Source organism: Salvelinus alpinus, chromosome 16 (genome assembly GCF_045679555.1).
Source record: "Salvelinus alpinus chromosome 16, SLU_Salpinus.1, whole genome shotgun sequence".
NCBI lineage: Eukaryota > Metazoa > Chordata > Actinopteri > Salmoniformes > Salmonidae > Salvelinus > Salvelinus alpinus.
Window position 1 is genome coordinate 12,542,678 of NC_092101.1, and position 23,948 is coordinate 12,566,625.

General features: G+C 43.4%; 1 long non-coding RNA gene across 2 annotated transcripts; it reads right to left on the minus strand.

Moving 5' to 3' along the window:
• Positions 1 to 10,268: 10,268 nt before the first annotated feature.
• LOC139540869 (uncharacterized) lies at positions 10,269 to 20,377 on the minus strand. 2 transcript variants are annotated; one of them, XR_011668280.1, is made up of 2 exons: positions 19,764 to 20,377; positions 10,269 to 11,040 (listed from the first exon to the last, which is right to left on the minus strand). It is a non-coding gene; the product is annotated as an uncharacterized lncRNA (long non-coding RNA). The 2 variants fall into 2 exon arrangements; XR_011668279.1 differs by having other exon boundaries at positions 20,036 to 20,371.
• Between the last annotated feature and the right edge of the window lie 3,571 nt (positions 20,378 to 23,948).

The following is a 23,948-nucleotide window of genomic DNA, read 5'->3' on the forward strand; positions in this document are numbered from 1 at the left end:
TTCTCTTGCATTTCAAAGATGATGGTACAAAAAAATAGAAAAGAACAGTTGGTTTTGTCTTTTGTATTATCTTTTACCAGATCTATTGTGTTATATTCTACTACATTCCTTTCACATTTGCATAAACCTCAAAGTGTTTCCTTTCAAATGGTACCAAGAAAATGCATATCCTTGCTTCAGGGCCTGAGCTACAGGCAGTTAGATTTGGGTATGTCATTTTAGTAGATTTTTTTTTTTTAAAGGGGCTAATCCTTAAGAGGTCAAGCCATCCCTTTAAACACAGTGTACCTTTAATTCTAATTTTGTTGACAGATTCACTGGAATACCATCAAGAGAACAGGTCCAGAACATTAGGGATCAATGAAAGAAAGCCATCTAAATATATGCATATTCGTCTGCATTTTAGCACCAACTGGTAGAATACATTTGATTATTTTATTAGATTTATTCTGTAGATTATTTTGGCACATTATAAGGCTAGGAAAGGTTGGAGAGCCTTTATGCACGGAATATTGATGAATAAAAAAATTTGGGGTCAAACAATAGTCCTATAAATCTATCCTAATCCTCACTGACCATGGAACTGTATGACAACGGTTCAGTCGTGGTTAACCGTGCGCCAGGCTCCAGGTTTAACCTGCTACGTGTGGTCTGAGATCCATAATGATTCAAATAGGCTACATGTCCCAAATTATTCCACAACATTAGCTTCATTTGATCCACTATTGCTAGCGACCCTCAGGAACAACTACACGGACATGACAGAGGAAAGACAGGTAAATGGAATGGAAGGATAGAAAATGTTGGCGACAAATTGGAAGAAAACAAAAACTAAAGTGACAGTTATAAATGTGTGTGGGTATTACTGACTGTGGCTCCCGATAGTGGATAATATTTAACATGATACAAATTGTCAAATAAAATGGAGAAAAGCCCAGGTTTCCAAATTTCATCCCTGCAAATTATGAGGGCATACAGCGAGGTAGCTATTTATAGCCTACTTCACTGTGGGAAAGGGTCCGCAATACATGTCATGTTAACATGATTTTCAGTTTACTTCCATACGACTGGTTATATATTCGTCTCTAGGAATCATCAGCAAACAGTTGCTATGTGTATTTACAATCCCCTTTTCCAAACGGATTACTCATTTGCATAGCTCTTATCAATCAAAAAATCACAGTGCATGGAGATCCTATCGAAAAAAAAGAAACAGATGCTATTTCCACTTCCTGGTTCTCTCGACCTTATTCATGCGCATAAAGACGGTGGAATTATTAGGGAATGAAGTCAAGGTCAGAATACAGCGTATCTGTAGACACACCTTCATTTATTAGATCTCCACCCCAAACAAATAGCGGGTGAATAGTATGGTACTCTCATGCTTAAGTTAAAAGGTCAGAATACACACAGAGAGAAAAGTGCACACAATTTGTATTATGTTCCATTTACCCGCACTTAAAGGGATACTTCGGGATTTTGGCAGAGGCCCTTTATCTACTTCCCCAGGGAAATGAACTTGGGGATACCATTTTATGTCTCTGTGTCCAGTAGGAAGGTAGCGAGCCAATGCTATCTAGCATCAGCACAATGACAGGAAGTCTATTGGTAGCTAATAGCATGCCAGCCGGGCACAGGTGTCAAGGGCACGGACAGAGGCCCAGCCGGCCACAGGTGTCAAGGGCACGGACAGAAGCCCAGCCGGCCACAGGTGTCAAGGGCACGGACAGAGGCCCAGCCGGCCACAGGTGTCAAGGGCACGGACAGAGGCCCAGCCGGCCACAGGTGTCAAGGGCACGGACAGAGGCCCAGCCGGCCACAGGTGTCAAGGGCACGGACAGAGGCCCAGCCGGCCACAGGTGTCAAGGGCACGGACAGAGGCCCAGCCGGCCACAGGTGTCTAGGGCATTGACAGAGGCCCAGCCGGCCACAGGTGTCTAGGGCATCGACAGTGGCCCAGCTGCTGAAGTAGCCCTTACAGGAGTGGAGGACTGATGCGGGTAGAGGTGTGGACTGGGTGCTTGCAGGTGGGGTGGGACCTCCAAGTACTCCTTGAAAGTCAACTGATTGGCAGCATGTTTTTTCGTGTCACTACTAGGGGGCTGAGAGGCAGATTCTCTCTAGATCATTGCCACAAAATACTCAGCATACCACAGAGTATTTTTAACCACCCACTTGAAGGTCTGCTTCCTGTAAAGGCTGAACTATATCTCATGTTCAACGAGCAAGTGTGCCTCGTTGCTGGGTTGCCACCTCTGTCGTACACGTCGACCCAGAGATTCTCAAACATGCTCAATAGGTGACATGTCTGGGGAGTATGCCAGGCATGGGAGAACTGGGACATTTTCAGCTTCCAGGAATCGTGTACAGATCCTTGCGACATGGGGCCATGCATTATCATGCTGAAACATGAGTTGATGGCGGATAAATGGCACGACAATGGGCCTCAGGATCTCGTCACGATATCTCTGTGCATTCAAATTGCCATTGATAAAATGCAATTGTGTTCGTTGTCCATAGCTTATGCCTGCCCATACCATAACCCCACGCCACCATGGGGCACTCTGTTCACAACGTTGACATCACTGTCCGGTACAGTTGAAACTGGGATTCATCCTTGAAGAGCACACTTTTCCAGCGTGTCAGTGGCCAATGAAGGTGAGCATTTGCCCACTGAAGTCAGTTACGACGCTGGACTGCAGTCAGGTCAAGACCCTAGTGTGGACGACGAGCACGCAGATGAGCTTCCCTGAGACGGTTTCTGACAGTTTTGTCACGTCTGCTCCCGCTCTTCCCCTCCCCCTGGCGCTTGAGGGCGCCAGAATGCCTTGCATCACTCACTCCTGCCATCCATCACGTACACCTGCCTTTCCTTGTCACGCGCATCAGCGTTATTGGACTCACCTGGACTCTCTTATCACCTGTTCATTTCCTCCCCTATATGTGTCAGTTCCCCAGCTCTGTTCCCTGCTTCTGCATTGATTGTTTTTCTGTTTGCTAAGCTGTTTATGTCTCGTTCCATGTCCGTTATCTATTAAATGTTACTCCCCGTACCTGCTTCGTCTCTCCAGCGTCATCCTTGTGATAGATCGTGACAAGTTTGTTCAGAAATTACACAGTTTTATCAGCTGTCCGGGTGGCTGGTCTCAGACGATCCCACAGGTGAAGAAGCCGGATGTGGAGGTCCTGGGCTGGTGTGGTTACACTGCCAAATTCTCTAAAATTATGTTGGAGGCGGCTTATGGTAGACAAATGTACATTAGATTATCTGGAAACAGCTCTGGTCAACATTCCTGCAGTCAGCATGCCAATTGGACGCTCCTTCAAAACTTGAGACATCTGTGGCATTGTGTTGTGTGACAAAACTTCACATTTTAAAGTGGCCGTTTATTGTCCCCAGCACAAGGTGTAATGATCATGCTGTTAATCAGCTTCTTGATATGCCACACCTGTCAGGTGGATGGATCATCTTGGCAAAGGAGAAATGCTCACTAACAGGGATGTAAATACATTTGTGTACAAAATTGGAGAGAAATAAGTTTGTTGCATATGGAACATTTCTGGGATCTTTTATTTCAGCTCATGAAACATGGGACCAACACTTGCATGTTGTGTTTATATTTTTGTTAAGCATAAATAGTAATAAATAATAGCAGCAGTGATGGTAGTGTGTGTGTTGGTTGGTTCTGATATGAGTCAGAAACAGTTATTCTAGAGTCAAAATTTTCTACAAAGTGTAAATAGAATAATTTTTGTCATGAAGTCAGTCTTGGCTAAAAGTGAGTTTGGAACATCCGTGCGTCACAACGGGTAAATGGAGATTGGGTTTTGATTTGATGATGTCCATTTTCCACAGAGAGAGAGAGTGGTGTGTCTACTCTGTCCAATAGCATAGACCGTGAGACAGACCTGCCCAGCAGCTCCAACTATTTACGTAAGCATTTTTTTGCTTGAGAAATATTGCACCAAACACCTTAGTTAGATATAAAATTGCACAACTAAAACATCCTCTTAAAAACGTCAACATTTATTACAGATTTCTTGAGTTATCTTAGATTCATTCTTGGGATTTTGAGGAAGTGAAATAGGCTTCCGATTCTACATTGTCTCAAGGGGGATAAACATCATTAACCAAACACGGAATTGGTCAGGAAACACACCTCTAAGACTGAAATCTCGTTTTTCGAATGAGCAACAGAAAAACACAAGTGCCAATCATCGTGATCCGTGGCTCTTCAAGGTAAGGGAAAATAGGATTTTGAATAGAAATGAATTTGATGATAGAAGAACATAACATGTGTGGGTTGGTTCTTCTGTGTGTGTGTGTGTGTGTGTGTGTGTGTGTGTGTGTGTGTGTGTGTGTGTGTGTGTGTGTGTGTGTGTGTGTGTGTGTGTGTGTGTGTGTGTGTGTGTGTGTGTGTGTGTGTGTGTGTGTGTGTGTGTGTGTGCATGTGCATGTGTGCGTGTGCGCATGCGCGTGTGTGTTTAGAGAGTCCCTAGTTCAAGCCCATGTTGGGACAAGGGGAGGGACAGAAGCAATACTGTTATAGAAAGTCAGTGGAAATAATATCTTAAGGTGCAGGTGAACAGCAGGTTGAGCCTGCTGGTGAGGGAACAGGCCATGGCAGAAGTCCTTGGTGATCTTCCGGGGTACGGTGCGGCTGCCTTGCCAGGCGGTGATGCAGCCAGACAGGATGCTCTCAATGACGCATCTGTAGAAGCTGGTGGGTTTCAGGACAAGGCTCCCATCTGACGCTTTTTTGTAAGATGGGCCACTCATAAGTGGGATAGTACCACAAACACATGCACGTTGCATAAGTAAGTGCATTTGTATTCAATGTCAACAGCTAGCTAGCTACAGTAACAGGGTAGGGCAGTGTGAGCAGAACCAGCGGTGTCGTTTGACTCGTTTGCTAAGTCAAACGACACCGCTGGTTCTGCTCACACTGCCCTACCCTGTGCTTTGACCTCTTTCTCCCCTCTCTCTCCAGATGAAATCTCGCGTCTTGTGACGGCCGGCCGCCCAACAACCTGCCCGCTTGACCCTATCCCCTCCTCTCTTCTCCAGACCATTTCCGGAGACCTTCTCCCCTACCTCACCTCGCTCATCAACTCATCCTTGACCGCTGGCTACGTCCCTTCCGCCTTCAAGAGAGCGAGAGTTGCACCCCTTCTGAAAAAACCTACACTCGATCCCTCTGATGTCAACAACTACAGACCAGTATCCCTTCTTTCTTTTCTCTCCAAAACTCTTGAACGTGCCGTCCTTGGCCAGCTCTCCTGCTATCTCTCTCAGAATGACCTTCTTGATCCAAATCAGTCAGGTTTCAAGACTAGTCATTCAACTGAGACTGCTCTTCTCTGTGTCACGGAGGCGCTCCGCACTGCTAAAGCTAACTCTCTCTCATCTGCTCTCATCCTTCTAGACCTATCGGCTGCCTTTGATACTGTGAACCATCAGATCCTCCTCTCCACCCTCTCCGAGTTGGGCATCTCCGGCGCGGCCCACGCTTGGATTGCGTCCTACCTGACAGGTCGCTCCTACCAGGTGGCGTGGCGAGAATCTGTCTCTGCACCACGTGCTCTCACCACTGGTGTCCCCCAGGGCTCTGTTCTAGGCCCTCTCCTATTCTCGCTATACACCAAGTCACTTGGCTCTGTCATATCCTCACATGGTCTCTCCTATCATTGCTATGCAGAAGACACACAATTAATCTTCTCCTTTCCCCCTTCTGATAACCAGGTGGCGAATCGCATCTCTGCATGTCTGGCAGACATATCAGTGTGGATGACGGATCACCACCTCAAGCTGAACCTCGGCAAGACGGAGCTGCTCTTCCTCCCGGGGAAGGACTGCCTGTTCCATGATCTTGCCATCACGCTTGACAACTCCATTGTGTCCTCCTCCCAGAGCGCTAAGAACCTTGGCGTGATCCTGGACAACACCCTGTCGTTCTCAACCAACATCAAGGCGGTGACCCGTTCCTGTAGGTTCATGCTCTACAACATTCGCAGAGTACGACCCTGCCTCACACAGGAAGCGGCGCAGGTCCTAATCCAGGCACTTGTCATCTCCCGTCTGGATTACTGCAACTCGCTGTTGGCTGGGCTCCCTGCCTGTGCGATTAAACCCCTACAACTCATCCAGAACGCCGCAGCCCGTCTGGTGTTCAACCTTCCCAAGTTCTCTCACGTCACCCCGCTCCTCCGCTCTCTCCACTGGCTTCCAGTTGAAGCTCGCATCCGCTACAAGACCATGGTGCTTGCCTACGGAGCTGTGAGGGGAACGGCACCTCCGTACCTTCAGGCTCTGATCAGGCCCTACACCCAAACAAGGGCACTGCGTTCATCCACCTCTGGCCTGCTCGCCTCCCTACCTCTGAGGAAGTACAGCTCCCGCTCAGCCCAGTCAAAACTGTTCGCTGCTCTGGCACCCCAATGGTGGAACAAACTCCCCCACGACGCCAGGTCAGCGGAATCAATCACCACCTTCCGGAGACACCTGAAACCCCACCTCTTTAAGGAATACCTAGGATAGGATAAAGTAATCCTTCTAACCCCCCCCCCCCCTTAGAGTTAGATGCACTATTGTAAAGTGGTTGTTCCACTGGACATCAAAAGGTGAATGCACCAACTTGTAAGTCGCTCTGGATAAGAGCGTCTGCTAAATGACTTAAATGTAAATGTAAATGTAACGTTTGTTAGTAATTTCAAAGTAGCTAACGTTAGCTAGCTCTGTGTGACAAAACATAGGCCTACTATAAAATCACACTTTATGATTTCAGCCTAGTATGGAAATATGTCAGCCATTAGACTATTTTGATGATGATGAGACAGCCTGTCAGAATACGCAGCTAGCTACTGGTACTGTAAATTGTTAGCTAACTGTACTAACGTAGTGTACTGCACTGAACCTAATGCACTGATCTGACCTGCTAGTGCTATATATTCCATTCGAAAATAGCAGACAACAAAACTTCAGATTTCAGAAAAACTATAACATAAGCCACAATTGTTTTTTTTTACTTTACTGTCGAATAAAATGTTCATGTTAGAGACGGAGAAGAGAGACGCTCCTCTTCTAGTTCCGGCCAATTCCATAGCTCTGTTCTCATTGGTCAATTATTGGTTAGGGAGAAGGGTGGAGAATTGGGAAATTGGGACGTAGCCCCCGTGTGCTCTCTCAACCACCTCTATGCCCAGTCCTGTACTGAAGACTGAAGCGATGTTCCAACATAACGACTACTCTTACATTTCATTTAAATTGAATTATGCTCATATTGTAGTCCCATCATCCCCCACTAAGTTCTTGTATGTGACATTTTGTTTGTTGCAAATCAAGCTTTTGTTAACATACCAGTAAATATTGTCAATTGTCAACAGTGGGGACAGTACCATAGCCGTCTGATCGGGTTTAAGTCCGGACTCTGGCTGGGCCACTCAAGGACTTTCAGAGACTTGTCCCGAAGCCACTCCTGCGTTGTCCTGGCTGTGTGCTTAGGATCGTTGTCCTGTTGGAAGGTGAACCTTTGCCCCAGTCTGAGGTCCTGAGCCCTCTGGAGCAGGTTTTCATCAAGGATCTCTCTGTACTTTGCTCTGTTCATCTTTGCCTCGATCCTGACTAGTCTCCGAGTCCCTGCCGCTAAAATACATCCCCATGCTTCACTATAGGGATGGTGCCAGGTTTCCTCCAGACATGACGCTTGGCATTCAGGAAAAAAGAGTTCAATCTTGGTTTCATCAGACCAGAGAATCTTGTTTCTCATGTTCTGAGAGTCCTTTGCCTTTTGGCAAACTCCAAGCAGTCTGTCATATGCCGTTTACTGAGGAGAGGCTTCCGTCTGCAGTGCTGCAGACAAGGTTGGACTTCTGGAAGGTTCTGCCGTCTCCATAGAGGAACTCTAGAGCTCTGTCAAACTGACCATCACGTTCTTGGTCCCCTCCCTGACCAAGGCCCTTCTCCCCCGATTGCTCAGTTTGGCCGGGCGGCCAGCTCTAGGAAGAGTCTTGGTGGTTCCAAACTTCTTTCATTTAAGAATGATGGAGGCCACTGTGTTCTTGGGGACCTTCAATGCTACAGAAATGGTTTGGTGCCCTTCCCCAGATCTGTGCCTTGTCACAATCCTGTCTCGGAGCTCTAAGGACAATTCCTTTGACCTCGAGTCTTGGTTTTTGCTCTGACATACACTGTCAACTGTGGTACCTTATATAGACAGGTGTTTGCCTTTCCAAATCATGTCCAATCAATTGAATGTACCACAGGTGGACTACAATCAAGTTGTAGAAATATCTCAAGGATGATCAATGGAAACAGGATGCACCTGAGCTCAATTTTGAGTCTCATAGCAAAGGGTCTGAATACTTATGTAAATAAGGTATTTCTGTTTTTTAATTTTAATACATTTGCAAAAATTCTAAAAAACTATTTTCACTTTGTCATTATGGGGTATTGTGTGTAGTTTCCTGACGTTTTTGTTTTATTTAATCCATTTTAGAATAAGGCTGTAACGTAACAAAATGTGGAAAAAGTCAAGGGGTCTGAATACTTTCTGAAGGCACTGTGTGTTCATTTGCTCCAGACCTGACAGCGTGCCTTTCAACTAATCTGTTTGTGTTCAAACACTCAGGAAACTATAAGGTAGTTGTTCAGCTGACCAATGGCATTGCTGTGTGCGGACAACCCCAGCAGCTCCTCCAGCAGACGCTGCCCCCTCCTGTCTTCCAGATGCTGCTGACCATGCTGCCCACCATCAAACATTTGTCCCCAAAACTACTACTACTGTTTCTAACTGTACTGATGAGGAAGAAGAGGGCAGACTTATCCATTGTTGCTAAACTGTGTTCAGTCAAATTTACAATGCCACTTTGTGACCAGAAACTAGTAACATGTTCAATGAGGTATTCTGCAAATAGAATTACAATGAAAACATATTGTTGCTCTTCAGTGAAGTTCTGCCGATCGTATGTTGGAAACCATAGTCAAGGAAACCTAGTTGAACACTTTGTGTGAATTGTAACATGTTTCTTGAACACCAGTGATTATAAGGACAAGAATAACTGTGCCACATGTAGTACTCAATCACAGGTCACTAATCAAATCATTTGTTTCATTGTGCAGACTGATTGATATGGCACGGGCATGACAAATCAATGAACTAATAAACACTGCTATCGGCCATTATGCCTCTCAATTTCTGGAGGGGCAGAGCAGGCAGGTGGGCTTCCTAACTCCTGACACCCTGATGACGCACACTGGAAGAGATGACAACCAGCAGTATTTGAGAAGACTGTCTTACCAAGGAAGAACTCAAAGACTAATGGCCAAAGGGGTCATGCTCCCTCTCTCCCACACACACAGTCACTGTGTGCCAAAAAAAAAAGTATTTTAATGTGTACGGACAGAATAATTGCAGTAGGTTATGTCCATCTACTCATCCCATAAAATGTTGACAAATACACACAACTTGATACTTGCCATATATGCATAGCCATTGATGTGTTTAGAGAAGGTTGTAAATTGCTTTGTTTGGTTATATTGCACTGAAGCTATCTAAATAAACACACAACTTGCTAGCTAGCTTATTCGCCAGGTAAATAACAGAGCAAGGTGCTGGAACTATTAGGTCAGAGGATACAGTAACAAACGAGTTGCTAGCTAGTTAGCAAGCTACATAATGTATATAGCCACGGAATTAGCTGCTAGCTTGTTAGCTAACGGTAGCTTAGTGTTCTGTCACTGATAGGGACACTACGTTACCGCAAAATGTATGGGTAGAGCTTGTAAATTCAAGCCCCTTGGGTGCTGCCATAGAGTTACATTAGAAGTGCCCATCCAAGAAGGCTCAAGGTCATTGGCCACAGATAAAATTACGCCAAATCACGTTATATCTACCGTAGCTTTGATTGGACTGATAATGTCAGCATCATACTTTCAAAATCTTAGCTAGCAGTCATCATCATGAATCAAGTCGACAATGTACTGGCAAATCCTTTTCAATCCTTGTCATATGAAGATAAATTATGAAGAAAAATTATAGATAAAATGTATCGGTGCTCATCGGCCATTGGACACAAACAATACACAACAAGTTGGAAATCTCAAATTCAACAATGAGTGGTTTGGAAGGAATCAGTGGCTAACTGCAAGCATTGCAAAGCAATCACCAGCCTGCTATTCAGTGGAGTGGGTGTGTGGTCCAAGTCTGGGTTTAAGGGTCTCTTTTCCTAGCTTAAAAAGATAGACATTCAACACCATGGGCCAGAAAAGGTTGAATCAATCAATCAATCAATTTTATTTTATATAGCCCTTCGTACATCAGCTAATATCTCGAAGTGCTGTACAGACACCCAGCCTAAAACCCCAAACAGCTAGTAATGCAGGTGTAGAAGCACGGTGGCTAGGAAAAACTCCCTAGAAAGGCCAAAACCTAGGAAGAAACCTAGAGAGGAACCAGGCTATGAGGGGTGGCCAGTCCTCTTCTGGCTGTGCCGGGTGGAGATTATAACAGAACTATGCCAAGATGTTCAAAAATGTTCATAAGTGACAAGCATGGTCAAATAATAATCATGAATAATTTTCAGTTGGCTTTTCATAGCCGATCATCAAGAGTTGAAAAACAACAGGTCTGGGACAGGTGGCGGTTCCATAACCGCAGGCAGAACAGCTGAAACTGGAATAGCAGCAAGGCCAGGCGGACTGGGGACAGCAAGGAGTCACCACGGGCGGCAGTCCCGACGCATGGTCCTAGGGCCCAGGTCCTCCGAGAGAAAGAAAGAGAGAAGGAGAAAATTAGAGAGAGCCAAGATTTTCAAAATGTTCATAAATGACAAGCATGGTCAAATAATAATCAGGAATAAATCTCAGTTGGCTTTTCATAGCCGATCATTAAGAGTTGAAAACAGCAGGTCTGGGACAGGTAGGGGTTCCATAACCGCAGGCAGAACAGTTGAAACTGGAATAGCAGCAAGGCCAGGTGGACTGGGGACAGCAAGGAGTCACCACGGCCGGTAGTCCCGACGTATGGTCCTAGGGCTCAGGTCCTCCGAGAGAAAGAAAGAGAGAAGGAGAAAATTAGAGAGCGCCAAGATTTTCAAAATGTTCATAAATGACAAGCATGGTCAAATAATAATCAGGAATAAATCTCAGTTGGCTTTTCATAGCCGATCATTAAGAGTTGAAAACAGCAGGTCTGGGACAGGTAGGGGTTCCGTAACCGCAGGCAGAACAGTTGAAACTGGAATAGCAGCAAGGCCAGGCGGACTGGGGACAGCAAGGTGTCATCATGCCCGGTAGTCCTGACGTATGGTCCTAGGGCTCAGGTTCTCAGAGAGAAAGAGAGAACGAGAGAATTAGAGAGAGCATACTTAAATTCACACAGGACACTGGATAAGACAGGAGAAGTACTCCAGGTAACCAACTGACCCTAGCCCCCCGACACATAAACTACTGCAGCATAAATACTGGAGGCTGAGACAGGAGCGGTCAGGAGACACTGTGGCCCCATCCGAAGACATTGGCCGCACCCAAGGGGCTTGAAATTTCGAGCTCTCCCTGTAGATTTTGCAATGACATAATGTCCCCATGAGTGACAGAACACTGAGCCAATCACGGCGCAACTAGAGAACATTCCCAACCCCTACGCTCTGTATTTTTTGCTGGCTGCCCCACCACCACAGAAAGCACTGAGCTAGGCTGAAACACCTGCATTTTGGAGCTGCCTTAGTCAAAAAAGCAAAAAATAGACCATGTTCGTATGCTGTTTTATTAACTCAAAGATTATTTTTTTTACATTGTTTGCAAACTGATATCTGACACGTATTAATGTGAACAGTCTTTAGACATAGTTTCAAGCTTTTATTCTGAAAAATGAGCGAGATCTATCAAAACGCGTCAGTGGATAGACGGATGTCCTTCCATTAGGTCATGCGCGCGACACTGGTTGCTCGACATTTTCTTTCTCTCCAGTATTGAATAGTTTACAGTCCGGTTGAAATATTATTGATTATTGATGTTAAAAACAACCTGAGGATTGGTTATTAAAAACATTTGACATGTTTCTACGAACTTTACGAATACTATTTGGAATTTTCGTCAAGCCTTGATGACCTGCCTAAAGCTGTGGAATACTGAACATAACGCGCCAAACAAATGGAGGTTTTTTTAATATAAAAATAATCTTTATCGAACAAAAGGAACATTTATTGTGTAACTGGGAGTCTCGTGAGTGCAAATATCCGAAGATCATCAAAGGTAAGCGATTAATTTAATTGCTTTTCTGGCTTTCGTGACCAATCTACATTGCTGCTAAGTGTTCTTAATGTTTTGTCTCGATAAACTCACAAACGCTTGGATTGCTTTCGCGCTAAAGCATATTTTCTAAATCTGACACGACAGGTGGATTAACAACAAGCTAAGCTGTGTTTTGCTATATTGCACTTGTGATTTCATGAATATAAATATTTTTTGCAATTTCTTTTAAATTTGGCGCTCTGCAATGCAGCGGTTGTTGATAAAAATGATCCCGCTAAAGGGATCCGTGCGTCAAGAAGTTTAGTCATGGGCGACCTGGTCTTTGTCTCTTAAAAAAAGAGTAGTATCATCAGCCAGTTGGGAAATTTTGATTTCTTTGTTAAAAATGGTTAAGCCATACAGATTTGCATTATTCAGAATAACTAGAGATAGAAGTTCCACAACCAAAATGAATAAAATGGCGAAATTGGGCATTCCTGTTGTACACTTCTGTTGATACTGACTATTTTGGATGTATTAAGGTTTAGTAACACAGAACTATTTCTATCTTTGTAAAACATGCAAATGACTTTGATAAAATTTTCCCCGAAGCCAAACAGTTTAAGTGACCTAAAGAGAAATTCATGTTCAATTGTGTCAAAGGCTTTACAGAACTCCAAAAATAAGACAATCTGAGTCAATTGCATTTGAATAATCAAGAAGGTCCAATACTAAACAAATGTTAGAGCTTATGTGACGGCCCCGGTCTGTCACATCATCTCTGGCACACTATCTGACAATCAGAGTCACTACGGTATCCAACGAGGGTCAGCATGGGGTCAACTATCTTTTGCTGTTGTTTCGTCACTCGGGCAGCAATTTATATTTCAGGTCTGAGAAAGGGAACAAAACCATCTCTGTGGATTTTTGTCCTTTTAACGTTGTCCCCAGGGAGGAAGTGTTATCCCGCTCTCTGACGTCAGTCTGTATCGGTAAGTAAACAAAGACATGCCGAGGGAAGAGCCCGATGTAAACAACGCTGTTGTCAATGTCAAAAAGATTTGGAGAATTGACAAGAGCGGGGGAAAGGTCAAGCAGGCTGAATGAAGGGGAAATGCAGAGCGGAAGTATAGCATACAGTAGTCATGGGACTGATGTTTCAGGCTATCAACGTGGTGTAGATATAGATATAGATATAGATGACTCTCTCGTTCACCCTCTGCTAAACTAATGGACAGATTTCTTTTCATGCAGAATTAAAGGCGGAAAGTGGAAAATAATTTTGCAACCACAACACAAAGCATCTGTGTCAGAGCTGAATCACAATTAACTAAATCAACAGCTTGGTAGAGAAATGCAGGGAATAACACAGCCTCAGGCTAGATGAAGAATGGAGCACAATCTCCATTTGGGAGACAAATGGGGGAGTAGGGGTGTGGACAAGGCGGGGTGGAGGGCCTCAAGTCCATTCCACTCAGTGACAGAATAGAGGGGAAGGGTAGGGGTCTATCTGGGTCAGTGTGTTCTCTACATGCTGCGATCGTTCAACTCGCCGCTGACCTTTCTATCATCAGCTGGCAATTACGTTGCGGCCCAAGAGACTCCCACCACCCCTCACACCTTCTCTCCTATAGTCTCTTACAGAAGCTAAAAATAGTTGGTTTTTCCTTATCATATACCATTTCAAATCTCTTTAGAAATACGGTCTGGACAACAGTTATTGAGAAGGGAACTCGTCGGCTGACATGATAAGACTGACTGTCCTCTAACAAACTAGACGGTGGAGAGGTTGCACATGCACCAAGCAGAAGCCGTGTTATCTGTGCAGGGCTGATAAGTGATATCCACTGCACTGGAGCCTGCTGCACCACCTAAACGCTCTCTGACTGAAGCTGCAACAGATCCTCTCACTCACACTTTCTAACCTCTGCTCACTCTCATTGGACCAGAGGAAAAGTGCTTACCATTTTTACTATTTTGATCAAACAATGACTTAGACAGATCTGCTCTGAGCTGGATTCACCGACCCAGATGGATCAAATTTCAATAAAAAAAATATATGTTTGGTTTCTGTGAACATGATTTCTCCAGCAATCTCCAGCAATCTCCATAAAAAATGGTAAAACAAGTCATACTCTAACAATTAATCAATCTTCATCCCTAATCTAAAATGATTTTGTCTTGAATACATAAACATCCAGAATTATTGCTTTTCACCTCATCCATTTTCTGTCTGTCCACGAAACCAGATGTAAATATGCCAAAGTACATTACACCAAAACAAGGCCCTCAAATCCTACTGGGTCAGCTGGGCACACTTGAGCCTTGGAGAGAGGCCCCAGGGGCTCTATGGGCCTCTATGACTGCAGGTTTGTGGGGACACAAGCCTGACTTCAGCTAACTCAGGCTCTCTCACAGTGTGCTTTGGACGTGGTCGGGCCACAAAGTACGTGAGAATTTTGGAGAATTTTGTATTTTTCAAACACATGAAACAGCTTTTTCCTGCAATCAAGAGCTATAATCATCATGTTTAATTCTGTGTAAAAAATATGTGTATTTTTCTGCATATCTTGAGCTGTCTGTATCCTCCTGACTGGTGGTTCTATTTTCTTTAAAGAAAGTACATATGCGTCTCTGCATCTCTGCTACAATCTAGGTAAAAGATTTAAAAGGAATGTGTCTCACGGCTGTTGAAAGGAGAGGACCAAGGTGCAGCGTGGTGAGCGTACATTTTCTTTTATTGAATAAAAATTACGCCGAACAAAACAATAAACACTACAAAAACAAACCGTGAAGCTCAAAGGCAAAGTGCCCTAAACAAAGTCAACTTCCCACAAACACGGGTGGAAAAAAGTGCTACCTAAGTATGGTTCTCAATCAGAAACAACGATAGACAGCTGCCTCTGATTGAGAACCACACCCGGCCAAACACAAAGAAATACACAACATAGAACATAGAATATCCACCCCAACTCACGTCCTGACCAAACCAAAATAGAGACATAAAAAGGATCTCTAAGGTCAGGGCGTGACAATGTGAGTCTTATTCAGTACATTTAGTTATTGCTTGCTTTTCTGAAGTCTGCCAACCTTGCCAGCAGGCATGCCATCTAAGATAGTTAAACAAGCTAGCTACTCTAACTTAATTGATAGCCTGAAATGGCTTATTGGTAGCTAGTTATGAGGTACAACGCCTTTAGAGAGCTGCTATGGTTCAGTATGTTAATAGTAGGGCATGGTTGTGGATGGCTGCTACAATGAGTAGCCTGGGTTGTCTGGATCCATCATCACGGCTTGTTTGCTTCTTTAATGTGTAAAAATAAATTTTCACTAACATATTAACATATCATCATGAGATACAGATAGGTTAGATATCAGATATACAATGATAATGATGGCCTTCATGTTGCACCGTTCATTATATCTTAAAAACGCTGTGTAGTACATTATACAACTGCAGTATTTTGTGACAGCCTCAAGTTATGCATGAACTTGACCTCAGTTACTCCTCACTCCTTGAGGGCATCACTGTCAACAGATCGTAAACATGGCAGCGTGGAAGAACAAAGTTGACTGTGATGTAAAAATAACTGAGCTTCACCCCCGACAGATCAGAAATCAGTTTACACACCCTGCGGTCAAATGTGGTCCCACAGCTGCTATTTTTTCCCCCAGATGAACACAAAACCTGACTGTGTCTCTTCACTCTCATTGGCTGTCCTGTCATGTGAGCGGAGGGGACAAAGCCCTGTTTCTGTACATTATGTTCCAGTCAGATGGAGGATCAGGTTTAACCACTGGTTCTGCACGGCTGACTTTCACACAGCCTCGTAATTCTGAGAGTGAGAGATAGAGGAAGTGTACACGTGCTATGTCTTTGCCTTATCACAAACAGTTCCAATCCTCAACAGGAAGTGACATCCTCACCGTGATCTGATATCTGACTCGGAGAGCAAGTTGTAAAGTTGTATGTTGTAAATGTTGTAAAGCTGTATTAGGCTGCCATATAGAATAATCATAAGTGGTGTCGTAGTCCCGTGGAAAGTAATGATACCTTTGGGAGAATAACTACTATAACAAGGATAATGAACAGATAAAGCTATTTCAGATTCAGTTGAATCGGGGAGACCGGGGTTGGTTAATCCGAGGGTTGGTTGTCACAGACAGTGCGTATTACTCCCAAACTAGAGGGCACTGTGTAATAATTGTAACTCATCCATCTGGTCAAGTCATGTCAACATGACAAAACATTGAGGTGAGGGGAATTTATGTTTTACATAGGTGAAAGTAAAAAAAAAACATGTATTTTTCTTTTAAACGTTTGAATTATGGGAGTATACATTAAACATTTACTCAAAATGTCATATGTTGTTCTCAAGGCATAAAATGCAGAATTTTTGAAAGGCTGTTTTTAAGACTGTGTGCTATATTGCTTCCTTTCCTGATACAAAAGGAATAAGCTACTAGCAAACATTGTGTCAACCAACCCCATGTTGTGTGACAACCAACCCCCGTGTTGGGGCTGGTTGTCAGAAGTGGACAGGGTGTGTTTGATGGCTTATAACTCAATGACTGTATATATGAATGGATAAAGCCATCGATCACGTGACACCATTCACACCTATGTGAAGATTCAATAGCATTTTGAAGCCAAATGAAGTCGGTTAAGATGGCGTCTCATGGAGACAAAACATACACAGTTTGAGCTACTCCAAAAAGTGACGACAAAAAAAGCCCCCTCTCATTGAGTAATTCAAGTTGAAGTCCAACCTGGGTACTGCAGGCTTACATTAGCAAGTCAATTATCCTTGTAACTTCTTCTGTGTGCGATGTTTAATTAATCGGTTCAAAGTCATACATCTGGTGTATTAAAAGCAATTACTGGTACCGTGATTGTCTTCCAAATTTATTTTTATGAACACAAAAATTGACCACAAAGATCGCCATTTTTCCATTTACTATAATGGGGGATCCTGTTTTCGGTAAACAATACCTGCAGTGCCGCGGTGGGCTTTGAACTTCCGTGGTTTCAATGAGAGGGGGCAGCCATTCTCCGTGGTGGAATAAGATATGAGGATAAAAAGGGTGCCTATTTCAACCCAAGACCTTGGTGTTTCTATTCATGTTGAAAATAACTGAGAAATACATCCGAGAGTAAAAAGTGTGACAATCAACCCTGTTCTCCCCTATAATATCTCTTCACCTATTGGACATTAAGGAAATGTGTGTACATCACACATAACAACACATACTGTATGGTCTCCATCCCCCCCCCCCCCTTTTAAGGACCTACTGGCATGTTTTGATTATATGAGAGTGCATGACATGGATATCATTGTAGGATACTCTATGACTATGTCATTGTGATGTCAGGTCATGTTCTAAGTCAGTTACACTAACTCCAAACGTAATCATGCTTGACTGACTTTGGACCTGCTAAATGCTCTTCTGGGCAGAATAGCAAGCTTCTGTTTGGCAGACGACGAAATTGAGTACCTTTGTCCAGATGTGCAACCAAGGAATGGGTTGGTTGGTTGACATATTGTTAAAAGTGGGGAGGAAGAAAGAATATTCTTTCAAATTCTAGTGTTCAGAATGGTGGACAGATGCGGATAGAGTGAATACAGAAATACTCAAAAGAGCACACCATTTTATGGCTGTCAAGCCAGTGTAGAGTCTCAAGAGCTCGTATGTTCCTCACACAGAATTTATGCACAAAATGTAACCCAGATGATACATATCTCATGTTGGCCTGGTTTTAGCATGGGACGAAAACAAAATGAGTCAAGGAAAATAGAGGGGTGGGCAGGAATTCTCCGGGTCCTGAAAGAATTTGAAAATGAACCAAAACAACTTAATCCCCAAAAGTGTCTTAAATGTAAGGATTCTGTTTCCAGTTTAGCAGACAGGCTGTTTTCCCAAACCCTGGATGCAATCATAGCTAGAATGATGAATCCAGCATTATAACAATTGGTGTTTGCTGATCTCATCAATGAGGAATGATGAATAAGGGAGAAGTCAGTCCACAGGCAGACGTGTGGGAGGAAGTTTAGAAGTTCAGAAGAAAGGTGGGTGTAAAGTCAACACAAGCCAGCAGCAGAACAACATTCAACAGAATTACAGTTCAGTAAATGCGCGTACAACATTCAACTAATCTCTGTCTCTCTAGATAGTGAACATATTTGGAGAACTTGTGTGTCATTCGAGTAGAGATTCGCTGAAATAAAACATTCAACACATCTCACATTCCAGTTTGTTTGTTCCTCTTTTAGCCCACAAAATGGGAATAATCTTCTATGAGTCTAGTTAGTATTCACGTTGTCGTTGGTATTTTCACTCCATTACCACACCGCTGAGGGCCTCCTGTGGGAGTGAGTGATAACAACAAACGTTCCCACAGCTTTAGAGGACATTGCCTTAAGAGTCTCATTAGGTCATTAACTAATGTTTTCATAGGAATGTTCCGGTGATGTGCAAGGAACGTTTCCAAATAGAACTTACCCAGAACGTTGTTACCATGTTCTCAGAACTTAAGATGTAAATGTTCTAGACACGTTTCATGGAAACGTTGCCAGAACATTAATGTGTCCAATTGCCTGTGGGTTAGGAGAATATTCCATCAACGTCCCACCAAACATGCACAGAACACGGTTGCCATGTTTTCAGAGTACAAGATATTAATGTTCTGGACTTGTTAAATGAGGACATTTCAAGAACATCCATGTGTCCAGTTCTGTGGGTTAGGAGAATATTCCATGTAAGTCCCACCAAACATACTGTAATGGCTGTCAAAGTCGTTCTCCTCCTCAGACGAGGAGGAGCATGGATCGGACCAAGATGCGGATTGATAATTGTACATGTTTAATGTAAATAACAAGAAAACACTACAAACTACAAAACAACAAACGTGACATACCTCAAAACAGTCCTGTGTGGTCCAAACACTGACACAGGAAACAAACACCCACAAAAGCCTACTGCCTATGGCTACCTTAAATATGGCTCCCAATCAGAGACAAATGAATGACAGCTGTCTCTGATTGAGACCCAATCTAGGCAGCCATAGACATAACTAGACAACCTAACAAACACTATCCCATACACATACAACACCCATAGACTAACCAAACACACACAACATACAATGCCCACCCCAACTCACGCCCTGACCAACTAAACATAATCAAAATAACATAAAAATAGGTCAGGAACGTGACACATACACAGAACATGGTTCCCATATTCTCAGACTATGAGATATGAATGTTCTAGACACTTTAAATGAGAACGTTGCAAGAACATTCATGCGTAAAGTTTTCGGTAGGTTATGAAAATATTCCATCAGCCTTCCACCAAATACACAGAACTAAGAATGTCGCTGCATTGCATAACAGCCGTTTGATGGGCTCCTGACCAATTCTGCTGTTTTGTGTTTTTTTTGCAGTGATCTTAACTTTTTTGGATATTAAGTTTCCGCCCATCGTATTACTACGACCGAATAGAGCTTCTAGACATCAGAACAGCGATCACTAACCTTGATCTGGATGAAGATTTCTACTTCAACAAGTCGGAGGCGCAGGACAATCACTGGAGAACAAACTGAACGAGCTCCGTTCGAGACTATCCTATCAACGGGACCTGAAGAACTGTAATATCCTGTGTTTCACGGAGTCGTGGCTGAACAAGGACATGGATAATATAGCAGGACAGAACAGCAGCATCGGGTAAGCTCAAGGGAGGAGGTGTGCGTCTCTGTTAACAACAGCGGGATCTCAAATATTAAAGAAGTCTTAAGGTTCTGCTCACCTGATTTAGAATACCTCATGATAAGCTGTAGACCATAATATTTACCAAGAGAGTTTTCATCTATATTTTTGGTAGCTGTCTATTTACTCTCACAAACCGATGCTGGCACTAATACCACACTCAATGAGCTGTATAGGGCCGTAAACAAACAAGAAAAATGCTCATCCAGAGGCGACACACCCAGTGGCCGGTGATTTGAATGCAGGAAAATTGAAATCAGTCCTGCCTAATTTCTACCATCATGTCACGTGTGCAACTAGAGGGAAAACAACTCTAGATCGCCTTTACTCCACACAGAAACAAATACAAAGCTCTCCCCGTCCTCCATGTGGCAAATCTAACCATAACTCTATCTTCCTGATTCCTGCTTACAATAAAAACTTAAATAGGAAGTGATGAGCTCAATACGGAAGTGGTCTGAAGAAGCAGATGTAATGCTACAGGACTGTTTCGCTAGCGCAGACTGGAATATGTTTTGAGATTCATCCAATGGCATTGAGGAGTACACCACATCAGTCATCAGCTTCATTAATAAATGTATTGACGGCCTCCCGAGTTGTGCAGTGGTCTAAGGTGCTGCATCACAGTATTTTGCTGCGTCACTACAGCCTGGAGTTTGATCCTATGCTGTGTCATTACTGACCGGGAGTCCGGGGGCTCACCGCACTCTTGCGACTCCTTGTGGCGGGCCGGGTGCTTGCAGGCTGACTTCGGTCGTCAGTTGAGCAGTGTTTCCTCCGACACATTGGTGCAGCTGGCTTCCGGGTTAAGCGAGCGGGTGTTAAAAAGCGCGGTTTGGCGGGTCATGTTTCAGGGGACACATGACTTGATCTTTGCCTCTCCCGTTGCAGCGATGAGACAAGATCATAATCACAAAATTGGGGAAAAGAGGGTAAAAATATATATTATAATAAATAAGTGCATAGACAACGTCGTCCCCCCATCAAAAAGGCAAAGCATCAATACAGGACTAAGATCGAATCCTACTACACCAGCTCTGAAGCTCGTCGGATGTGGCAGGGCTTGCAAACTATCACAGATTACAAAGGGAAACCCAGCCGCAAGCAACGCACACCTACCAGACAAACAAATTGCTTTCTATGATCACTTCAAGGCAAGCAACACTGAACCAGCTGTTCAGAACTCCCTTAGCAGGTCTTGAACCCTGGACACCAGTACTGATGACAAACACCATAACCACTGTCCCAGTAAGGGACACCTATAAAGCATGTGCTTATTGGGCCAGTATAGTTAGACCCTGTCCAGAAGAAACCCAAACCCTCCTACCTAGGCACTGTAGATCTTAAGCAACTCGACAAGTGTAAGCAATAGGGTGAATGCACTTTGAAGTAAAACTGAAGTAAATCTCAGCTTTGTTAAAAGTACACTCAAGGAAAACATATATTGATCATGGTGATGGAGGAGTATCATTAAAACAGGTCAATATGCCTTACCAATATTAGACAACTATACAGAAAGCACTTACATTGTTTAAATAAGAAAATCAAATCAATGATGAGAGAATAGTAAAATGAGCTGATAACTGACACAGACATGTTGGTGTAGCAGGAAGCTCTGAATGCTGTGAACCAAGAGGTTGTGAGTTCAAATCCCAAGTGAGGACAAGTTGAGTAATTATTACTATGGAAAGGCACAATGTGTGTCAAATATGTAGGTTGAAAACACTGTATGTTATTAGCACTGTGTGTGAGTATCCCTTGCCATAGGTATAAAGAGCTGTGAATGGGTCAGGGGCTTGGCACAATTATGTGGTAGAAAGTTTTTTCAGGTGACATCCTGACAACTGACACAAACAAATGTTCTTGAAACGTGTCTTGAACATTAATATCTTAGATTCTGAGAACAGGGCAACCATGTTCTGCGTATGTTTGGTGGGACGTTGATGGAATATTTTCCTAACCCTCAGAAAAATGGACACATGAATGTTCTTGCGAAGTCCTATAAAACGCATGTAGTACATTAAGGTTGTATATTCTGAGAATATTGTAACCACGTTATAGCTGAATGTTCTCCTGCCTTTACACCAAATCTTCAATAATTGTTCTCAGTGGGTTTTTGCTAACATAGATAGAATGTACCCCTAACTAATGGGAAAACTGGACTCTCAAACATTAGGGGAACATTATGTGTAACATTACAAACACTTTCTCTCTCCCTAGAATTGTTAGCTGGATGGGCAGCTGTGAGTCATGCTTTGGGCGCTCCTGCCCACTCTCTCTGCCAGGGGCTCTGCAGTAAACGACCAGCTTTCCACAGCCCATCCCGTATAAATTAGGCTTTTAAAAGACCCTCAGGAGCCTCTCACTATTTAGGTCCAAATCACATGAAACCTGTGAAAACCTATCCCCCACTCTCCACCACACCGTACTGACTGGGAAAAGACCGGGCTGGGGAGCTCAGTTTACAACAGAAGACTTCAAAGGCAGTTGATCCAAAACAAAGGCTATCAGTGACATCTCTACTCCCTGTCTACTCCCTCATCAGTCTTAGCAGGGCATATGGCAACTTCACCACCACCAGGATTCACAATGTAATGTTGTAGGAGAAGCAATGACCACGTTGTCACGTTTAAAGGATTTCCGGCCTGTTTTGACATGGTTTCTCAAGGGAGAGATACCACGTCAGATGTTGATTTCAGGCGCAGGCTGTTTTGGGGTTATTGGAACAACAACCTTCAATTGTAAAAGGCGCATGGGGTTGTTTTAAGCCGCAATTAATGTAGCAGTCAGTGATCTCTGAGCTAAAAGAAAATTGACCTTGAAAGACACAGCAACATTTTATAAGAAAGCAAAACAACAGAGAGAGGGGAAAGGAACAGAAATCTGAACTTGGTATTGATTTATACATGTAGGTGGAAAAGAACCCCCCTCGTTAAACAGAATTTTGGAGGGAAGATGTGATTTAGGAGAATCAGTTACTGGCCAGAAGAGGAGGTGAGACAGAGGATAATGGCCAAATCTCTGTCCTATGTTGTTAAAGCCCAAGTGCAGTGTAATCCATTCACCTGACAGGTTAATGAAACAAAAGTCAAACTTTTGGGGGAGGGTCTATAATTTGACCATTTTCCTATTTATTTCAAATGCAATTTTGTACATTTATAACATTTTGTACTGATGGTAGCCTAGCGGTTAAGAGCGTTGGTCCAGTAACCGAAAGGTCGCTGGTTCGAATCCCTGAGCTGACTAAGTGAAAAATCTGTCAATGTACCTTTGACCATGGCACTTAACCCTAATAGCTCCTGTAAGTCGCTACCCAGAGCATCTGCTAAATAACTCAAATGTAAATACATACATAAAAGCTTATTCCAAATGAAACTAAAACTCCCACCTCTCTGTCATGGTGTAACCCCGTGACAGTGGATCAGGTTCTTTCAATCGCATTCATCTCTCTACTCTACAGCTGTATTTGCATCCCACATATCAGCCCCTTTTCAGGTGTCCCAATTTTTATTTTTACAAAAAAGAGTGTACTGTATGTCCTAATAACAATCAGCGAATGTCATTACACTTTTTCGTGTTTTGTAACAGATGTCTCTTTCCGTTTATCAAATGGCTAGTGCACAATACACTGTTCAGAAAAAAATTTGGGGGGGGGAAGAACAGCACATGTAACTTACTTGTTGAAGTAATTTGTTTGACAATCATGACTGGTTGTGTTCATCAGACATTAAAGGTAATACATGTTTACCGTTAAAATATACTGAACAAAAATACATATGCAACATGCAACAACTTCAAAGATTTTACTGAATAACAGATTAGGAAATCAGTCAATTGAAATAAATTCATTAGGCCCTAATCTAGGGATTTCACATGACTGGGCAGGGGTGCAGCCATAGCCCCACCCACTTGGGAGCCAGGCCCACCCACTGTGGAGCTAGGCCCAGCCAATC